The 23,107-nt window shown below is 38.5% G+C and overlaps 1 non-coding gene across 1 annotated transcript; it reads right to left on the reverse strand.

Moving 5' to 3' along the window:
- Positions 1 to 7,163: 7,163 nt before the first annotated feature.
- On the reverse strand, positions 7,164 to 7,271 carry LOC112760629 (small nucleolar RNA R71). Its single transcript, XR_003181061.1, has one exon. It is a non-coding gene; the product is annotated as a small nucleolar RNA R71 (small nucleolar RNA).
- Positions 7,272 to 23,107: the final 15,836 nt, after the last annotated feature.

The following is a 23,107-nucleotide window of genomic DNA, read 5'->3' on the forward strand; positions in this document are numbered from 1 at the left end:
AATGTAATTGCGGAAAGTTAAATAACAAGGAATTTAAAGAACTATAATAAAGAAGAACAATAAAAGTAAATAATTGAAACTTAAAATGCAAGAAACTTAAATGACATTAAAGACAAATTGCAGGAAAGTAAAGATTGCAGAATTGTAAAGAGCAGAAAAGTAAATTGCAAGAAATAGAAAACAGAATGTAAATGACAAGAATAATAAATTGCAAGAATGTAGAAGGGAATTGGGTAATGGGTATTCAAATAACTAAAGAGCAAAAGAAATGAGAATTAATGATGGGAGAGATCATTAGGGATCAGAGATACAAATTCTCATGAATTGATGTTGATCAATTCCTTCTCAATCATGGGTATATATCCATGGCAAATTGTGGGTAATTGAGTCCCAATCTCTTGGTAACTCAATTTCTCTCAACACAACCAATTGCCACTCTCGTAATCTAATTGTTCATGAGAAGAGATGAAGTTCAATTTCTAATCCAAGCCACACAACTTCCAGAATCTCAACTAAGGGAGGTTACATCTCACATACCAACCCAAAGTGTATTGATCAAAGAAATCATGAAAGGATAAACTCTAAACTGAATTATGTAGCTCCTTTCTCAAGTTCACCACATAATTCATATAGATTCAATCCCTCTCTCCATGGTGATTAAATCTATGAAGAACAAGAGTTTCCTCTTAGATGAACCACTTGAATTGAGAAGGAAAAGAAAAGTTATCAACCCATTCAAATGAGCAGAGCTCCTCCCCCTAATGAAAATGGGGTTTAGTGAATCATAGCTCTAAATTCAACAACAAGTGCAAAAGTAAACATTCCAATTGAATAGAGAAGAGTAATGAAGAATGAAGAAAAAGTTCTTGAAAACTGAAATTCAAAATTGCAAAAGAAAACTAACTTCCTCCCTACTATGCTTCCCAAATCGGGAGTGTAGTACAAAGCAGAGTAAAAAAAACTAGCAAAAGTAACTAATATGATGTAAAAAATAAAAGTGTCTAAGAGTCCTCTCTAAGTACAAAAACTATTCTCTATTTATACTATTCCTAAAACTCCTTGAAATTCTTCTTTTGGGTTAGCAATTTGGGCCTTGCTCTTCGTTAATTTTGCTTCATGAAAGAATTCTTGTCAAATAGAGGAAACAGGGTTCATTTTCATTGCTCTGGCCCAATGGCCTGGCGTTATTGGCAAACACGCTAGCCTTGGTGCACGTTAGCAACGTGCATGGTAATTTCCTGGGAGTGGGACATGGTGCTTGGGCGTTGTTGCCCAAGTGGTTGCCCAAGTTGTTGCCAAACACTTGCTTGAACTCAGTTTTGATGCCCAACGTTGCCTCTGGTTTGAGCTTCAATTTTGTGCTCCACTATAGACTATGATATATGGTTGGAAAGATCCTGATGTCTACTTTCCAACGCAACTGAAAGTACCACAATTGGATCTCTGTAGCTCAAGTTATGTTCCATTGAATAAGACATGGTCAGCCTGCCAGAATCGCAGGCGTTTTTGGCAAACACGCCAGCAACAACGTGCTCAGTTTCTGAGGCTCTAAATGAAGCCAGCTTTTGAAGCTTCAAATGAACTCCAATCCCATGCTATAATATATGGTTGGAAAGCTCTTGATGTCTACTTTCTAATGCCACTGAAATTACCTCATTTGGAGTTTTCTAGCTCATGTTATGCTCCATTGAAGAGGGTAAGGTCAGGATGCCTTGGTTGGGCATTTTTTCCAAACACGCCACCAATAACGCGCTCAACAACTCTTCTAGCCCAAATTTATTGGCCTGGCATTGTTGATGGAGTTGCCAAGGAACACGCCAGGCCATTTTAGCCTTGGCAACGTGTTCGACCCCCCTCTCTTGGCCCATTCATGGTTCCTTGAATTTCAACCTCATTTCCTTGTTTTGGGGGCCTAAAGATGACTCTGATTCGAGCTTCCATTTCATGCTTCACTATGAACTATTATATATCGTTGGAAAGCTCCGAATGTAAGCTTTCCAACGCAACTGGAAGCACTCAAATTGGATCTCTGTAACTCAAGTTATTCATCCTTGAAAGAGGTGATGTTAGGCTGTCTTGGTTGGAGTTGTTGTTGAAGTTATTGTCAAACACGCCCATGACAACGCCCAATCCTCCCCTGGCCCAAGTTCTTAGCCTTGGCATTGTTGCTGGCGTTGTTGATGAACACGCCACTTTAACTTCAAGGCAACAACGCCTTCGAGCTCTCCTTGGCTCAATTTCTTGGCCTTGTATTGCCAAGGAACACGCACATTCAACTTCAAGTTGGCAACGTCCAAGGTCATTTTCCATAGACACCTTGCAGGGACCAGCATTGTTGCTGCGTTGTTGATGAACACGCCAGTTCATTCCCTGCCTGGCAACGCTCTCAAGCTCCCCTTCTTGCTCTGTTTCAAGCTTCCTGGCGTTGTCCACAAACACTCCAGAGTTGGCAACGTGCTTCCTCTGTTTCCTTTCCAAGATTGATATATCTCCAAACCTTCTTGCTCCAATTCTTGCTCCATCATCTTCTTTCTTCATCACCTAACATAAACCAAAGAATCTTCCTCAAATTTTTTCTATCTTATGCAATGAATTTCAAGAGCATCATTCATATCAACTTGTTTATAAACTTCTTAAATCATTTGCATGAGTTATGCCAAATTTCACCTAGTTCTTGGTTTATGAATGCATGTAGAGAAAACTCACAAAATTTCTTGTTTATTCTAGTAATAATAAATGAAATTAAGCTAAAACCAACTAAACTAACTAGTTAAAATAGCAATTATGCGAATGCATCACCTTCCAACATCAATAAGCACTTGAAAAGGAAGCTCATCAATGATGCCAAGCACTATATATGGGATGAGCCTTACCTCTTCAAGAGGTGTGCTGATGGAATTCTAAGAAGATGCATCTCTCATGAGGAAGGACAAAAGGACCTTTAGCACTGCCATGGATCCATCCATGGAGGACATTTTAGTGGAGAAAGAACTGCACACAAGGTATTGCAGTGTGGATTATTTTGGCCTACTGATGAGCGGATAATTTATACGCTTTTTGGCATTATTTTTAGTATGTTTTTAGTAGGATCTAGTTACTTTTAGGGATGTTTTTATAAATTTTTATGTTAAATTCACATTTTTGGACTTTACTATGAGTTTGTGTATTTTTTTATGATTTCAGGTATTTTCTGGTTGAAATTGAGGGACTTGAGCAAAAATCAGATTCAGAGGTTGAAGAAGGACTGCTGATGCTGTTGGATTCTGACCTCCCTGCACTCAAAGTGGATTTTCTAGAGCTACAGAACTCAAAATAGCGCGCTTCTAATTGCGTTGGAAAGTAGACATCCAGGGCTTTCCAGCAATATATAATAGTCCATACTTTGGCCGCGTTTAGATGACGCAAAAGGGCGTTGAACGCCAGTTCTACGCTGCAGTCTGGAGTTAAACGCTAGAAACACGTCACAAACCAGAGTTGAACGCCAGAAACACGTTACAGACTGGCGTTCAACTCCAAGAATGACCTCTCCACGTGTAAACTTCAAGCTCAGCCCAAGCACACACTAAGTGGGCCCCGGAAGTGGATTTATGCATCAATTACTTACTTCTAGAAACCCTAGTAACTAGTTTTAGTATAAATAGGACTTTTTACTATTGTATTGGGGATCTTTGATCAGTTTTATGCTATCTTAGACTTTCATGGGGGCTGGCCATTCGGCCATGCCTGAACCATTATCACTTATGTATTTTCAACGGTAGAGTTTCTGCACTCCATAGATTAAGGTGTGAAGCTCTGCTGTTCCTCATGATTTAATGCAAAGTACTACTATTTTCTATTCAATTCAATTTATTCCGCTTCTAAGATATCCATTCGCACCCAAGAACATGATGAATGTGATGATTATGTGACGCTCATCATCATTCTCACCTATGAACGCGTGCCTGACAAACACTTCCGTTCTACATGCAACCAAGCTAGAATGAGTGTCTCTTAGATATCTAATACAGGAGTCCGAGTCTGAGTTATTAGTATCTTCGTGGTATAAGTTAGAACCCATGGATGGCTATTCTTGAGATCTGAAAAGTCTAAACCTTGTCTGTGGTATTCCGAGTAGGATCTGGGATGGGATGGCTGTGACGAACTTCAAACTCGCGAGTGCTAGGCGTAGTGACAGACGCAAAAGGATAGTAAATCCTATTCCAGTATGATCGAGAACCTCCAGATGATTAGCCATGCCGTGACAGAGCATTTGGACCATTTTCACAGAGAGGATGGGATGTAGCCATTGACAACGGTGATGCCCTTACATAAAGTTTTCCATGGAAAGGAGTATGAAGGATTGGATGAAGACAGCAGGAAAGCAGAGGTTCAGAGGAACGAAAGCATCTCTATACACTTATCTGAAATTCTCACCAATGAAATATATAAGTATTTCTATCTTTATTTTCTGTTTATTTATTATTATTATTCGAAAACTCCATAACCATTTGATATCCGCCTGACTGAGATTAACAAGATGACCATAGCTTGCTTCATACCAACAATCTCCGTGGGATCGACCCTTACTCACGTAAGGTTTTATTACATGGACGACCCAGTGCACTTGCTGGTTAGTTGTGCGAAGTTGTGAAGTTATGTTTGGACCACGGTATTGTGCACCAGTTATTGGCGCCATTGCAAGGGAGAGAACGAACAACAAATTTTACAACCTCAGAGTGACAATTTCGCATACCAAGTTTTTGGCGCCGTTGCCGGGGATTGTTCGAGTTTGGACAACTGACGGTTCATCTTGTTGCTCAGATTGGGTAATTTTCTTCTTATTTTATTTTCAAAAAGTTTTCAAAAAAATTTTCCAAAAAAAAATTATTTTAAAAAAAAATATATATTTTTTCTTCAGAATTTTTTAGAATGAATTCTAGAGTTTCATGAAGCATGTGAAGCCTAGCTGGCTGCAAAGCCATGTCTAAATTCATTTGGACTGGGGCTTCTAACCCAACATTATCAAAAGCAAGCTAGTTGTTGCTAATCCACCTGCTGCTATTCCTGATCCACCTGATTTACATGCTAAAGCTTGACTGGCTATTAAGCCATGTCTAACCCTCAGATTGGAGCTTTAGACTAAGAGTGCAAGATTCCTGGAATTCATATTAAAAATTTTGGAATCCTTATTTTTCTTTTTCACAAATAATTTTTGAAAAATATAAAAAAAATTTAGAAAATCATAAAAATAAAAAATATTTCATGTTTATTGATTGAGTCTTGAGTCAGATTTTAAGTTTGGTGTCAATTGCATATTCATCTTGCATTTTTCGAAAAAAATCATGCATTCATAGTGTTCTTCATGATCTTTAAGTTATTCTTGGTAAGTCTTCTTGTTTGATCTTGATGTTTTCTTGTTTTATGTCTTTTCTTGTTTTTCATATGCATTTTTGCATTCATAGTGTCTAAACATGAAAGATTTCTAAGTTTGGTGTCTTGCATGTTTTCTTTGCATATAAAAATTTTCAAAAATATGTTCTTGATGTTCATCATGATCTTCAAAGTGTTTTTGGTGTTCATCTTGACATTCATAGCATTCTTGCATGCATTCATTGTTTTGATCTAAAATTTCCATGCATTGAACATTTTTAGTGTTTTTCTCTCTCATCATAAAAATTCAAAAATAAAAAAAATATCTTTCCTTTTTTCTCTCATAAATTTCGAAAATTTGATTGACTTTTTCAAAAAAAATTTTAAAATCTAGTTGTTTCTTATGAGTCAAATCAAATTTTCAATTTGAAAATCTTATCTTTTTTAAAATCTTTTTCAAAAATCATATCTTTTTCACTTTTCTTATTTATTTTCAAAAATTTTAAAATATTTTTCAAAAATCTTTTTCTTAATTTTATATCATAATTTTCGAAAATATCATCAACAATTAATGTTTGGATTCAAAAATTTCAAGTTTGTTACTTGCTTATTAAGAAAGATTCAAACTTTAAGTTCTAGAATCATATCTTGTGATTTCTTGTGAATCAAGTCATTAATTGTGATTTTAAAAATCAAATCTTTTTCAAAACTAACTTCAATCATATCTTTTCAAAAATATTTTTTTTATCTTATCTTTTTCAAAATTATATCTTTTTAAATCATACCTTTTGCAAAAATTTGATTTTAAAATATCTTTTCTAACTTCTTATCTTCTTATCTTTTCAAAATTGAATTTCAAATCTTTTTCAACTAACTAATTGACTTTTTGTTTGTTTCTTATCTTTTTCAAAACTACCTAAGTAACTCTCTCTCTCTAATTTTCGAAAATCTCTTCCCTCTTTTTCAAAAATTCCTTTTAATTAACTAATTGTTTCAATTTTTAATTTGATTTTATTCCTAATTTTCGAAAACCACTAACCCCTTTTCAAAATTTTATTTTCGAAAATCCTCTTTCTCTCTCATCTCCTTCTATTTATTTATTCATCTACTAACACTTCATCTCACCCAAATTCGAACCCCTTCTTCCATCTGTGTTCGAATTTTCTCTTCGTCCCTTCTTTACGTTACATTCTTTTCTTCTTCTACTCACATAGGGGAACCTCTATACCTGGGTAAAAAGGATCCCTATTATTATTATTTTTCTGTTCCCTCTTTTTCATATGAGCAGGAGCAAGGATAAGAACATTCTTGTTGAAGCAGACCCTAAACCTGAAAGGACTCTGAAGAGAAAACTAAGAAAAGCTAAAATACAACAATCCAGAGATAACCTTACAGAAATTTTCGAACAGGAAGAGGAGATGGCAGCCGAAAATAATAATAATGCAAAGAGGATGCTTGGTGACTTTACTGCACCTAATTCCAATTTACATGGAAGAAGCATCTCCATCCCTACCATTGGAGCAAACAATTTTGAGCTTAAACCTCAACTAGTTTCTCTGATGCAATAAAAGTGCAAGTTTCATGGACTTCCATTTGAAGATCCCTTTCAGTTCTTAACTGAATTCTTGCAAATCTGTGATACTGTTAAGACTAATAGAGTAGATCCTGAAGTCTACAGGCTTATGCTTTTCCCTTTTGCTGTAAGAGACAGAGCTAGAGTGTGGTTGGACTCTCAACCCAAAGATAGCCTGAACTCTTAGGATAAGCTGGTCACGGCCTTCTTGGCCAAGTTCTTTCCTCCTCAAAAGCTGAGCAAGCTTAGAGTGGATGTTCAAACCTTCAGACAGAAAGAAGGTGAATCCCTCTATGAAGCTTGGGAGAGATACAAGCAACTGACCAAAAAGTGTCCTTTTGACATGCTTTCAGAATGGACCATCCTGGATATATTCTATGATGGTCTGTCTGAATTAGCTAAGATGTCATTGGATACTTCTGCAGGTGGATCCATTCACCTAAAGAAAATGCCTGTAGAAGCTTAAGAACTCATTGACATGGTTGCTAATAACGAGTTCATGTACACTTCTGAGAGGAATCCTGTGAGTAATGGGACGCCTCAGAAGAAGGGAGTTCTTGAAATTGATACTCTGAATGCCATATTGGCCCAAAATAAAATATTGACTCAGCAAGTCAATATGATTTCTCAGAGTCTGAATGGAATGCATGCTGCATCCAACAGTACTCAAGAGGCATCTTCTGAAGAAGAAGCTTATGATCCTGAGAACCCTGCAATAGCAGAGGTGAATTACATGGGTGAACCTTATGGAAACACCTATAATCCCTCATGGAGAAATCACCCAAATCTCTCATGGAAGGATCAACAAAAGCCTCAACAAGGCTTTAATAATGGTGGAAGAAAAAGGTTTAACAATAGTAAACCTTTTCCATCATCCACTCAGCAACAGACAGAGAACTCTAAACAAATTACCTCTAATTTAGCAAACTTAGTCTCTGATCTATCTAAGGCCACTGTGAGTTTCATGAATGAAACAAGGTCCTCCATTAGAAATTTGGAAGCACAAGTGGGCCAGCTGAGTAAAAGGATCACTAAAATCCCTCCTAGTACTCTCCCAAGCAATACAGAAGAAAATCCAAAAAGAGAGTGCAAGGCCATTCAATTAACCATCATGGCCGAACCCACAAGAGAGGAGAAGGACGTGAATCCCAGTGAGGAAGACCTCCTGGGACGTCCAGTGATCAATAAGGAGTTTCCCTCTGAGGAACCAAAGGAATCTGAGACTCATCTAGAGACCATAGAGATTCCATTGAACCTCCTTATACCCTTCATGAGCTCTGATGAGTATTCTTCTTCTGAAGAGAATGAGGATGTTACTGAAGAGCAAGTTGTCAAGTACCTTGGTACAATCATGAAGCTGAATGCCAATTTATTTGGTAATAAGACTTGGGGAGATGAACCTCCCCTGTTCACCAATGAACTAAATGCATTGGATCAAATGAGATTGCCTCAGAAGAAACAGGATCCTGGAAAGTTCCTAATACCTTGTACCATAGGCACCATGACCTTTGAGAAGGCTCTATGTGACCTTGGGTCAGGAATAAACCTCATGCCACTCTCTGTAATGGAGAAACTGGGAATCTTTGAGGTGCAAGCTGCTAAAATCTCATTAGAGATGGCAGACAACTGAAGAAAAGGGGCTTATGGACAAGTAGAGGACGTGTTAGTAAAGGTTGAAGGCCTTTACATCCCTGCTGATTTCATAATCCTGGATACTGGGAAGGATGAGGATGAATCCATCATTCTTGCAAGACCTTTCCTAACCACAGCAAGAGCTGTGATTGATGTTAACAAAGGTGAACTAGTCCTTCAATTGAATGAGGACCCCCTTGAGTTTAAAACTCAAGGACATCCTTTTGTAAACATGAAAAAGAGGCACAGTAAGCTTCTCTCAAAACAGAGTCAACCAGAGCCCCCACAGTCAACTCTAAGTTTGGTGTTGGGAGGCCACAACCAAGCTCTAAGTTTGGTGTTGAGCTCCCATACCCAAACTCTAAGTTTGGTGTTGGGGAGTCTCAACAATGCTCTGAACATCTGTGAGGCTCCATGAGAGCCCACTGTCAAGCTATTGACATTAAAGAAGCGCTTGTTGGGAGGGAACCCAATTTTTATTTATCTAATTTTATTTTTATTGTTATTTCATGTTTTATTAGGTTCATGATCATGTGGAGTCACAAAATAAATATAAAAATTGAAAACGGAATCAAAAACAGCAGAAGAAAAATCACACGCTGGAGGAGGATCTTACTGGCATTTAAACGCCAGTAAGGAGCATTTGGCTGGCGTTCAACGCCAGAAATATGCTGCATCTGGGCGCTGAACGCCCAGAACAAGCATCAATTCGGCGTTTAAACGCCAGAATTGCATGCAAAGGCATTTTACATGCCTAATTGGTGCAGGGATGTAAATCCTTGACACCTCAAGATCTGTGGACCCCACAGGATCCCCACCTACCACCACTCACTCTCTTCCCTCTTCTCAATGTTCATCCTCTCTTCCCAATAAAAACTCTTCCCCAAAACTCTTCACCAATCACCTCAATCTCTCTTCCCTATCACCACTTCACCACTCACATCCATCCTCTCTTCCCCATACACCTACCTCATAAACTCCACCTACCTTCAAAATTCAAAATCAATTTTCCACCCAAACCCACCCTATATGGCCGAAATTAACCCCCCTCCCCTCCCTATATAAAGCCCTCCATTCTTCCTCACTTTCACACAACACAACCCTCTCTTCCCCTTCTTGGCCGAATACACCTCTACATCCTCTCCTCCATATGTTCTTCTTCTTCTTCATCTATTCTTTCTTCTCTTGCTCGAGGGCAAGCAATATTCTAAGTTTGGTGTGGTAAAAGCATAAGCTTTTTGTTTTTTCATTACCATTGATGGCACCTAAGACCGGAGAATCCTCTAGAAAAGGGAAAGGGAAGACAAAAGCTTCCACCTCCGAGTCATGGGAGATGGAAAGATTCATCTCCAAAGCTCATCAAGACCACTTCTATGATGTTATGGCCAAGAAGAAGGTGATCACCGAGGTCCCTTTCAAACTCAAGAGAAATGAGTATCCAGAGATCCGACATCAGATCCATAGAAGAGGTTGGGAAGTTCTAACAAACCCCATCCAACAAGTCAGAATTCTAATAGTTCAAGAGTTCTATGCTAATGCATGGATCACAAGGAACCATGATCAAAGTAAGAACCCGAACCCAAAGAATTATCTCACTATGGTTCGGGGGAATTACTTAGATTTTAGTCCGAAAAATGTAAGGTTGGCGTTAAACTTGCCCATCATGGAAGAGAACGCACGCCCCTACACAAGGAGAGTCAACTTTGATCAAAGGTTGAACCAAGTCCTCATGGACATATGTGTGAAAGGAGCTCAATGGAAGATTGACTCAAAAGGCAAACCGGTTCAACTGAGAAGACTGGACCTTAAGCCTGTAGCTAGAGGATGGTTGGAGTTCATTCAATGCTCAATCATTCCCACTAGCAACCAGTCTGAAGTTATTATAGACTGGGCCATCATGATCCATAGCATCATGATTGGAGAAGAGGTGGAGGTTCATGAGATTATACCTCAAGAACTCTACAAGGTGGCTAACAAGTCCTCCACTATGGCAAGGTTAGCTTTTCCTCACCTCATTTGCCATCTATGCAATTCGGCTGGGATTGACATAGAAGGAGACATTCCCATTAAGGAAGAGAAACCCATCACTAAGAAAAGGATGGAGCAAACAAGAGAGCCAACTCATGGAGCTCAAGAAACACATGAGGAAGCTCATCATCAAGAAATCCCTGAGATACCTCAAGGGATGCACTTTCCTCCATAGAATTTTTGGGAGCAAATCAACACCTCCCTAGGAGAATTAAGTTCCAACATGGGACAACTAAGGGTGGAACATCAAGAGCACTCCATCATCCTTCATGAAATTAGAGAAGATCAAAGAGCAATGAGGGAGGAGCGACAACGACAAGGAAGAGACATAGAAGAGCTCAAGGACATCATTGGTTCCTCAAGGAGAAAACGCCACCATCACTAAGGTGGACTCATTCCTTGTTCTTACATTCTCTATTTTTCGTTTTCTGCTTATCCATGTTTGTGTCTTATTACGTGATCATTAGTATTTAGCAACTTTGTCTTAAAGTTATGAATGACCTATGAATCCATCACCTCTCTTAAATGAAAACTGTTTTAATTCAAAAGAACAAGAAGTACATGAGTTTCGAATTTATCCTTGAACTTAGTTTAATTATAATGATGTGGTGACAATGCTTCTTGTTTTCTGAATGAATGCCTGAACAGTGCATATGTCTTTTGAAGTTGTTGTTCATGAATGTTAAATATGTTGGCTCTTGAAAGAATGATGACAAGGAGACATGTTATTTGATCATCTGAAAAATCATAAAAATGATTCTTGAAGCAAGAAAAAGTAGTGAATACAAAAGCTTGCAGAAAAAAAAATAGCGAAAAAAAAAAAGAGAAAAAGCAAGCAGAAAAAGCCAAAAGCTCTTAAAACCAAAAGGAAAGAGCAAAAAGTCAATAACCCTTAAAACCAAAAGGCAAGGGTAAATAAAAAGGATCCCAAGGCTTTAAGCATCAGTGGATAGGAGGGCCTAAAGGAATAAAATCCTGGCCTAAGCAGCTAAACCAAGTTGTCCCTAACCATGTGCTTGTGGCGTGAAGGTGTCAAGTGAAAACTTGAGACTGAGCGGTTAAAGTCAAGGTCCAAAGCAAAAGAAGAGTGTGCTTAAGAATACTGGACACCTCTAATTGGGGACTTTAGCAAAGCTGAGTCACAATCTGAAAAGGTTCACCTAGTTATGTGTCTGTGGCATTTATGTATCCGGTGGTAATACTGGAAAACAAAGTGCTTAGGGCCACGGCCAAGACTCATAAAGTAGCTGTGTTCAAGAATCAACATACTGAACTAGGAGAATAAATAACACCATCTGAACTCTGAGTTCCTATAGATGCCAATCATTCTGAACTCCAATGGATAAAGTGAGATGCCAAAACTATTCAAGAGGCAAAAAGCTACAAGTCCCGCTCATCTGATTGGAGCTATGTTTCATTGATATTTTGGAATTTATAGTATATTCTCTTCTTTTTATCCTATTTGATTTTCAGTTGCTTGGGGACAAGCAACAATTTAAGTTTGGTGTTGTGATGAGCGAATAATTTATACGCTTTTTGGCATTGTTTTTAGTATGTTTTTAGTAGGATCTAGTTACTTTTAGGGATGTTTTTATTAATTTTTATGTTAAATTCACATTTCTGGACTTTACTATGAGTTTATATATTTTTCTGTGATTTCAGGTATTTTCTGGCTGAAATTGAGGGACTTGAGCAAAAATTAGATTCAGAGGTTGAAGAAGAACTGCTGATGCTGTTGGATTCTGACCTCCCTGCACTCAAAGTAAATTTTCTGGAGCTACAGAACTCAAAATGGCGTGCTTTCAATTGCGTTGGAAAGTAGACATCTAGGGATTTCTAGAAATATATAATAGTCCATACTTTGGTCGATTTTAGACAATGCAAACGGGCGTTGAACGCCAGTTCTATGCTGCAGTCTGGAGTTAAACGCTAGAAACACATTACAAACCAGAGTTGAACGCCAGAAACACGTTACAAACTGGCGTTCAACTCCATGAATGACCTCTCCACGTGTAAACTTCAAGCTCAGCCCAAGCACACACCAAGTGGGCCCCGGAAGTGGATTTATGCATCAATTACTTACTTCTGTAAACCCAAGTAACTAGTTTTAGTATAAATAGGACTTTTTACTATTGTATTGGGGATCTTTGATCAGTTTTATGCTATCTTAGACTTTCATGGGGGCTGGTCATTCGGCCATGCCTGAATCATTATCACTTATGTATTTTTAACGGTAGAGTTTCTGCACTCCATAGATTAAGGTGTGGAGCTCTGCTGTTCCTCATGATTTAATGCTAAGTACTACTATTTTCTATTCAATTCAACTTATTCCGCTTCTAAGATATCCATTCGCACCCAAGAACATGATGAATGTGATGATTATGTGACGCTTATCATCATTCTCACTTATGAACGCGTGCCTGACAAACACTTCCGTTCTACATGCAACCAAGCTAGAATGAGTGTCCCTTAGATATCTAATACAGGAGACCAAGTCCGAGTTATTAGTATCTTCGTGGTATAAGTTAGAACCCATGGATGGCTATTCCTGAGATCCGGAAAGTCTAAACCTTGTTTGTGGTATTCCGAGTAGGATCTGGGAAGGGATGGCTGTGACGAACTTCAAACTCACGAGTGTTGGGCGTAGTGACAGACGCAAAAGGATAGTAAATCCTATTCCAGTATGATCGAGAACGTCCAGATGATTAGCCATGCTGTGACAGAGCATTTGGACCATTTTCACAAAGAGGATGAGATGTAGCCATTGACAACAGTGATGCCCTTACATAAAGTTTTTCATGGAAAGGAGTAGGAAGGATTGGATGAAGACAGCAGGAAAGCAGAGGTTCAGAGGAACGAAAGTATCTCTATACACTTATCTGAAATTCTCACCAATGAATTACATAAGTATTTCTATCTTTATTTTCTGTTTATTTATTATTATTATTCGAAAACTCCATAACCATTTGATATCCGCCTGACTGAGATTAACAAGATGACCATAGCTTGCTTCATACCAACAATCTCCGTGGGATCGACCCTTACTCACGTAAGGTTTTATTACTTGGACGACCCAGTGCACTTGCTGGTTAGTTGTACGAAGTTGTGAAGTTATGTTTGGACCATGGTATTGTGCACCAGTTATTGGCGCCATTGCCAGGGAGAGAACAAACAACAAATTTTACAACCTCAGAGTAACAATTTCGCATACCATCTACCATATTCAAAGATGCAAAGGAGTTAGTAGCAAGGTGCAATGAGGGTCAAAGAGCTGGCAACCTACCTAAGAAGAATGAAATGCCATAAAGATTCATCATGGAATTAGAATTGTTTGATGTCTGGGGGATTGATTTCATGGGACCTTTTCCATCCTCATACTCAAACAATTACATATTGGTGGTTGTGGATTATGTGTCAAAATGGGTTGAAGCCATAGCTACCCCAACAAATGACAACAAAGTGGTGATCAATTTCTTGAAAAGAAATATATTCAGCCAGTTTGGGGTTCCAAGAGCTCTTATAAGTGATGGGGGAACTCATTTTTGTAACAAACAACTTGAGACACTCCTCCTCAAATATGTTGTCAAGCACAAGGTAGCAACCCCATACCATCCACAAACCAATGGTCAAGCTGAAATTTCAAATAGAGAGCTCAAGAGAATCCTTGAGAAGACTGTTGGAAACTCAAGAAAGGATTGGTCCAAGAAGTTGGAAGATGTATTGTGGGCTTATAGAATAGCCTTTAACACACCTATTGGCATGTCTCCATACTAATTGGTGTTTGGAAAGGCTTGTCATCTACTAGTAGAGCTTGAACATAGAGCATTTTGGGCTCTCAAATTGTTGAACTTTGACAATCAAGCTGCTAGGGAAAGAAGGTTGCTGCAACTAAATGAGTTAGAAGAATTCAGAATGCAAGCTTATGAAAATGCCAAGATTTACAAGGAGAAAACAAAGAAGTGGCATGATCAAAAGCAGGCAAAAAGAGAGTTTGAGTAAGGTCAAAAGGTGCAATTGTACAATTTAAGGCTCAAGTTTTTCCCAGGGAAGCTAAAATCAAGATGGTCTGGACCCTTCACCAGAGTCAAGGCCTCCCTTTATGGTCATATGGAGCTTATGGATGAGAAGACTCAGAGGACTTTCACTGTCAATGGCCACAGACTTAAGCACTACTTGGGAGACTCACTAGAGGAGCAAAGGGTGAACTACAACCTCAGCTGAAGAAGGAAGAATCGTTAAGCTAGTGACGTTAAAGAAGCACTAGTTGGGAGGTACCCCAACACTCATATCCTTTCAAGTTCAAGCTTTCTAGAGTAGTTTATGTTTAAGTCACTTGGGTTGATTTTTTTTCAGTTTCAGTTGTTAGTTGTTTTGTTGATAGTTCTTTTACTTTGAACTCCAAAAGCTTTTCTAGTTGCTGGAAGTACACTTTTGCATGTTACAATATGTGATAAAGTTAATTGAGTTGAGAAGCTGGCTGAGGAACTAAGTTTGGTGTGGCCACCAACCCACTTAAATTTTTGGACTTACAACAATGTAATTAAATTTTAAGAGTAAGCCAAAAATTTAAGTTTGGTGTGGCCACCATCATGAGCCAGTCACTAGATATAAAGAACTTAAGTTTGGTGTCCCAGAGACACACAAAATGAATGCCATTCAGGAGGCTAAACTTTTGGAAGCTAAAGCACACCCAGCACAAGAAGGAGCATCTAGGATGTGTCATCCAGGAAGAAGGATAAAGGAGCAGGAACATATGCATCAAAGCTGCTTAATAAGGAGCAAAGGTTGTTGAGTTTCATGTTAAAAATCTACTCTCGAAAATTACTACTTAGTGCTCCTTTTGCTTTGATATGTCTGCTGATAATTTTAGAATCATTCTATGAATCCTTTGATTTCCAATTTTTATTGTGAGAAAGAAAATGTCTCTGCTAAGTTTTCACTACATTGATTGAATTAGTTTGTTTCCATAAAGATTCAATGATGAGTTGCTGCAAAATAAGAATAAGAAACTAGACCCAAGTGAGCTGGATTCAAAATAAGAAGATGAGAAATAAGTATAAAATCATGAATTGGAGTTTGGAAGTGAGTAATCCATAATGGAACAAGTAGACTCAGGGGACATTACAAGTAGATGCTAAGGATGACCCTTGAAAATCAATAGAACCTAGAAGTAGTATGCAAGACCCAAGGCTCTGAGCATCAACTACTAGGATAATAGAAAGAAACAAATAGCTCAAAGAGCCAAGATCTTAGTAGATGCTTGCGGTGAAGTTGTGTCAAGAAGAGAGACCTGAGCAAGTAGATTCTTAGGAGTGTTTCAACACCTAGTACCCTAAAACCAACTGGTTTGGGAGTGCTAATTGAAAGCTTAACCTAAAGGGTCGTCTTGAGACAAAACACTTAGAGTCTTGGTCTGGAAATAAAAGAAGAATGAAGGAAAAAGAGAAACCAAAAGAAAAAAAATAAGAAAATCTTACTACTTCAAGGTGACAATCAATAGAAAAGGCTCTAAGAGCAGACACTTAAAATGATCCTCATAGGTTGAAAGTTCATAATGACATGAAAGAAATAACAAAGTTCATATATGATTTGATGCTTAGCCTCTATCTTTAATTATGAATACAGTTTCTTAAGGGTCAAGTTTCAATAATTTAGAACAATTCATATTGATTTGCTTGGGGACAAGCAAAATTTAAGTTTGGTGTTGTGATGACTTACGTCATTTACCTCTTTCTCTTATTTAAAAGGACCATAGAATTGGTGAAATCTCATTCAAGGATGCAATTATATGAGCTATATGATTAATTTATGGACATTGCTTTGAAATGAGTTTTGGCTGGAATTTCAGGTAAAAAAGAACAAAAAAGGGCTGAAACAAGGAATACAAGTGGTGCTACGTTCTTGCAAGGAGCGCCATGCTCCCCTGTAGCTACATGACTCTGGTACTACGCTCTCTTTCAAAGAGCACTGCGTTCTTTACTAAGAAGGTTTGCTAGCGACACGTACGCGTGGGTGACGCGTACGCATCGAAATTTAATTTTTGGAAGACCACGCATACGCGTGGATGACGCGTACGTGTGGATATGGGGGAGCGCTCTCTTTCAACTAGCACTACATTCTCAAGAAAAGAGCATCTGCGACACTTTGAAAGTTGGGATTGAAGATTTGCCACCGACGCGTATGCGTGCATGACGCATACGCGTGGATGTGGTGTTTTTGAAGATACACGCGAATGTGTGAACCAAGCAGAAGCATGGAAGTGGACTTTTGAAGGCCACGCATACGCGTACACGTGGTAGAACGTTCATTTCAAGAGCGCTATGTTCACAAAGTGAGCGCCATGAAGAGGACGCGTATGCGTAGGAGACGTGAACGCGTGACTAGTGCTGAATGAAGAGGTGACGCGCACGCATGTAGGACGCATATGCGTCGGTGCCAGAGCGCTCCGTTATCTCAAAGAGCGCTACGTTCTCCTGGAAGCACATTGTTTAGCCAAAATAGGTCGTACTGATTGCAAATGAGAAAGGCCCACTTTTAGATCATGCAAGTACACCTGAAGACTCATAGAACACTTGTATAAATAGGTGGTGACTAAAATTGGAAAAAGGACTTTTGGAACTTTTACACAATGCACTTTTAGCTTCTAAAGACTTTTAGGAGAAATTTTACTTTTTTTCTCTTTTGTACTTAGTTTCAATTTTCTAGTCTAAACTTCCATTCTGTACAGAGTTATGAGTAGCTAACTTCCCTCTCATTGGGGGAGGGAGCTCTATTGTACTTGATGGATTAATTGATAGTGAATTTCTTCTTCTCTTCATCTTCTCTTTGATTTGCTAGAGGAAATTTCATTCTTCATTCTTAGTGTTTAGTCATCTTGGAAAAGAGGCTAAATATAAATTGGGTTTTATGTGAACCTTAGAAGAGGAATCATAAAACCATGCTTGAAATTCCCTCTCACATTGAGTAGATCTGGGTTTTTGGGATTGGATACAGTAACATAAAATCTGCCCAATTAAATGGATCTATGATGATGTGTGGTAAAATCAGGAACCAAGCCTATCTCTCTTCATGAGCAATTAGACCAAGGAATTGGCTGATTATCAAGATTTGAGAGATTGGATCACCAAGGAATTGGGGTTCAATCAATCATGATTGCCAAGAGGTTAATGAGTTGCATGATCGAAGATAAGATGTTCTAATTTTAATCCAGAGAGAACACTATCTCCCAACTCCAATGAATCCTCCTTATTCTTATCTTACCCTTTCTTTACTGGTTTCTTTAATTTTTGTTATCATCCCACTTCCCATTTACATTCAGTCATTTATATTTACGCCATTTATTTTCTCGCTCTCTACGTTACTGCACTTTACAGCTTTCTTTTATTTTTAAGTCATTTATCATTCTGCTGTTTAGAATTCGGCATTCACAATCACTCTTGATTAGCTTGACTAATTGATCCATTAATTAAAGTTGCTCAAATCTACCAATATCTGTAGATTCGACCACACTCCTAGTGGGTTATTACTTGACGATATTTTGGTGCGCTTGCCAATGAACGAATTGTTTTATTAGTGATTGAATTTCGATCATCATGCATCATTCATTATATCATTCAATTCTTAAAGTATTTCTCATGAAATTGTTTAAAAATCACAGTGCTTGCTTGAATGAAGGCATGAATGTATTTTCAACCAAATACTTGCTTATTTCCTAAGAAAGTGTATGAAACTAACCTAAAACAAAATAAAAATGGCTTGGGAAACTAGCCAAGATGCCCTGGCATTAGCTCGTCCAAGCCTGGAATTCAACTTGGGGAATAGGCGTTGAACGCCAGTTAGGGGGCTGAACGTGCTATCTTCTGGTCCCTGGCTGGCGTTGAATGCCAGCTTTGGGCGTTCAACGCTGGGCTTGGTCCTTCTTGGGTGTTTTACTCTAGAAATGGACGTTCAACGCCAGTTATGGGCAGTGATCTGGAAAAGAAGTATAAACTATTATATATTGCTGGAAAGCTCTGAAAGTCAGCTTTCCAACGCTGTTAAAAACTTGTCAATCAGATCTTTGTAGCTCAAGATATGCTCGTTGGAATGCACAGAGATCAGAATGTGACTGCATCTGCTATCCTTTCTTCATCTCTGAGCAAGACTTTGCCAGTCTTAGTAATTTTGCCCAAAAATCTCCTAAAATCATAGGAAAAACACAAAATCTCAAAGTAGCATCCAAATATGAATTTTTACAATAAAACATACTAAAATCTACTGAAACTTAATATAATATAACTAAAAACACTATGAAAATGCTATGAAAAAGAGTATAAGATATCCACTTATCAATCTATACTTCAGCGGAATTATTTTGTAGAAAATTTTTAGACCGACGATAACCCTTCCATCAATGCTATAGCTTCAACCCATTTGGACATATAGTCCACCGCCACCAGGATGTATGTATTTGAGTACGAGGGTGGAAAAGGTCCCAAAAAATCTATCCCCCATAAGTCAAAGGGCTCAGTCTCTAAGATCCTTTACTGTAGCATTTCATGATTGTGAGGAAAGTTTTTAGCTCATTGACACTTATCACAGTTTCCTACAAATTCCCGGGAATCCCAGAAGAGGGTTGGCTAATAGAACCCACTCTGAAGGACCTTGGTGGCAGTTCTTTCCCCTCCAAAATGTCCTCCATACTCAGAATTGTGACAATGTCAGAGAATTTGCTGGGCTTCCTCCTCTGAGACACAACGCATGATCATCCCATCTGAGCATCTCTTAAAGAGATAGAGTTTATCCCACAAGTAGTACTTGGCATCATGTAAAAGTTTTCTGACTTGTTGTTTGGTGTACTCTTTGGGGATGAACCTCATGGCTTTATAGTTCACAAGGTTTGCAGACCATGGCACCTTTTGGATCACAAAGAGGTACTCATCAGGGAAGGTCTCGATCATAGCAGTAGTAGGAGGTGGCATTTCCTCCTCAGGCTCAATCCTTGACAGATGATCAGCCACTTGGTTTTCTGATCCTCTTCTGTCTCTGATTTCAATGTCGAACTCCTGAAGAAGTAGTACCCACTTGATCAATCTTGGTTTAGAATCCTGCTTGGTCAGACGGTACTTAAGAGCATCATAGTCAGTATAAACAATAACCTTGGAACCAATTAAATAGGATCTAAACTTATCAATTGCATAACAACCGCTAGTAGTTCCTTCTCCGTGGTGGTGTAGTTCTTTTGAGCATCATTCAGAACACGACTAGCTTAATAAATGACATGCATAAGTGGTGCACGAAATTGTGATTCACACTTTTCACAACTCCGATGCAACTAACCAGCAAGTGTACTGGGTCGTCCAAGTAATACCTTACGTGAGTAAGGGTCGATCCCACAGAGATTGTCGGCTTGAAGCAAGCTATGGTCATCCTTGTAAATCTCAGTCATGCGAATTCAAATGGTTTTGAGGTTTTGATAATTAAAATATAATTAAAACAGAAAATAAGATAGAAATATTTATGTAATTCATTGGTAAGAATTTCAGATAAGCGTCTGGAGAGGCTTTGTTGCTTTAAAACCTCTGTTTTCCTATTGCCTTCTTCCAACCATGCATTACCTCATTCCATGGCAAGCTATATGATCCTCTCGGATGAAAATAAATCCATATGCGCTGTCACCGCACGGCTAATCATTTGTCAGTTCCCGCTAGCGTCGGAATAGGACCATTGTCCTTTTGCGCACTGTCACTTGGACCCCATATTCGTGGGGTTTGAAGCTCGTCACAGTCATCCCTTTCCAGATCCTACTCGGAATACCATAGATAAGGTTTAGACTTTACGGATCCCAGGAATGGCTGCCAATAATTCTAGCCTATATATACCACAAAGGTTCTAATCTTATATTAGAAACCCAAGAGATACGCACTCAAGCTATTGCAGATAGAACGGACGTTGTTGTCAGGAATGCGCTCATAGGTGAGAATGATGATGAGTGTCACGGATCATCACATTCATCAAGTTAAAGTGCGAGTGGATATCTTAGAGAAGAAGTAGGTGTGAATTGAAGAGAAGAACAATAGTACTTGTATTAATTCATAAGAACAGCAGAGCTCCACACCTTAATCTATGGGGTGTAGAAACTCCACCGTAGAAAATACATAAGTGAAAGGTCTAGGCATGGCCGTGAGGCCAGCCTCCAAACATGAACATACGAGTTCCAAAGATGATAAAAAAAGGTGTGAAAATACAATAGTAAAAGGTCTTATTTATAATGAACTAATGGCCTAGGGTTTACAGAAATAAGTAAATGATGCAGAAATCCACTTTCGGGGACCACTTGGTGTGTGCTTGGGTTGAGCATTGATGCTTTCTCGTGCATAGACTATTCTTGGAGTTAAACGCCAGCTTTGGTGCCAGTTTGGGCATTTAACTCCAATTCTGGTGCCAGTTTGGGCGTTTTACACCAGAATTCTTTGGGCTGAGTTTGAACGCCAGTTTGAGACATCAAATGTCGGGCAAAGTATGAACTATTACATATTGCTGGAAAGCCCAGGATGTCTACTTTCCAACGCAGTTAAGAGCACGCCAACTGGACTTCTATAGCTCCAGAAAATCCACTTCGAGTGCAGGGAGGTCAGAATCCAACAGCATTTGCAGTCCTTTTTCAGCCTCTGAATAAGATTTTTGCTCAGGTCCCTCAATTTCAGCCAGAAAATACCTAAAATCACAGAAAAACACACAAATCATAGTAAGGTCCAGAAATATGATTTTTATTTAAAAACTTATAATTATATACTAAAAACTAACTAAATCATACTAAAAATAACCTAAAAATAATGCTAAAAAGCGTATAAATTATCCGCTCATCACAACACCAAACTTAAATTGTTGCTTGTCCCCAAGCAACTAAAAAAAACAAAATAGGATAAAAAGAAGAGAATATACAGTAAATTCCGAAAACATCTATGAAGATCAGTCTTAATTAGATGAGCGGGGCTATTAGCTTTTTGCTTCTGAACAGTTTTGGCATCTCACTTTATCCTTTGAAGTTCAGAATGATTGGCATCTACAGAAACTCAGAATTTAGATAGTGTTATTGATTCTCTTAGTTCAGTATATTGATTCTTGAACACAGTTACTTATTGAGTCTTGGCCGTGGCCCTAAGCATTTTGTTTTCCAGTATTACCACCGGATACATAATTGCCGCAGACACATAACTGGGTGAACCATCTCAGATTGTGACTCAGCTTTGCTAGAGTCCCCAATTAGAGGTGTCCAGAGCTCTTAAGCACACTCTTTTTGCTTTGGACCACTACTTTAACCGTTCAGTCTCAAGCTTTTCACTTGACACCTTCACGCCACAAGTACATGGTTAGAGACAGCTTGGTTCAGCTGCTTAGGCCATGATTTTATTCCTGTGGGCCCTCCTATCTATTAATGCTCAAAGCCTTGGATCCTTTTTCTACCCTTGCCTTTTGGTTTAAAGGGTTACTGGCTTTTTCTGCTTGTTTTTTCTTTTTCTCTCTTTTTTTTTCCGCAAGCTTTTTCACTGCTTTTTCTTGCTTCAAGAATCAATTTTATGATTTTTCAGATTATCAATAACATTTCTCTTTTTTCATTATTCTTTCAAGAGCCAATAATTTTAACATTCATAAACAAAAAATTCAAAAATATGCACTTTTCATGCATTCATTCAGAAAAACAAAAAGTATTGCCACCACATCAAAATAGTTGAACTATTTCAAAATTTGAAATTCATGTACTTCTCTTTCTTTTTCAGAAAACATTTTTCATTTAAGAAAGGTGATGGATTCATAGGACATTCATAGCTTTAAAGCATAGGCACTAGACACTAATGATCATGTAATGAAAATGCAAACATAGATAAGACATAAAGCATAATTTTCTAAAAACAAAAAAATAAAAACAAGGAAATTAAAGAACGTGTCCACCTTAGTGATGGCGGCTAGTTCTTCCTCTTGAAGATCTTATGGAGTGCTTGAGCTCCTCTATGTGTCTTTCTTGCCTTTGTTGCTCCTCTCTCATGGCTCTTTGGTCTTCTCTAATTTCATGGAGGAGGATGGAATACTCTTGGTGCTCCATCCTTATTTGTCCCATGTTGGAACTTAAATCTCCTAAGGAGGTGTTGATTTGCTCCTAATAGTTGTGTGGAGGAAAATACATCCCTTGAGGCATCTCAGGGATTTCATGATGAGGAATTTCCTCATACTCTTGTTGAGGTCCATGAGTGGGCTCTCTTATTTGCTCCATCCATTTCTTAATGATGGGCTTATCCTCTTCAATGAGGATATCCTCCTCTATGACAATTTCAGCTGAATTGCATAGGTTACAGATGAGATGAATCTCTCCATCTCCCATGACTCGGAGGTGGAAGCTTTTGCCTTCCCTTTCCTTTTTCTAGAGGTTTCTCCGGCCTTAGTGCCATAAATGGTTATGGAAAAATAAAAAGCAACGCTTTTACCACACCAAACTTAGAAGGTTTGCTCTTCCTCGAGCAAAAGAAGAAAGAAGGAAGTAGAAGAAGG

The sequence above is a fragment of the Arachis hypogaea genome, chromosome 16, assembly GCF_003086295.3.
Source record: "Arachis hypogaea cultivar Tifrunner chromosome 16, arahy.Tifrunner.gnm2.J5K5, whole genome shotgun sequence".
In the NCBI taxonomy this organism is placed as follows: domain Eukaryota; kingdom Viridiplantae; phylum Streptophyta; class Magnoliopsida; order Fabales; family Fabaceae; genus Arachis; species Arachis hypogaea.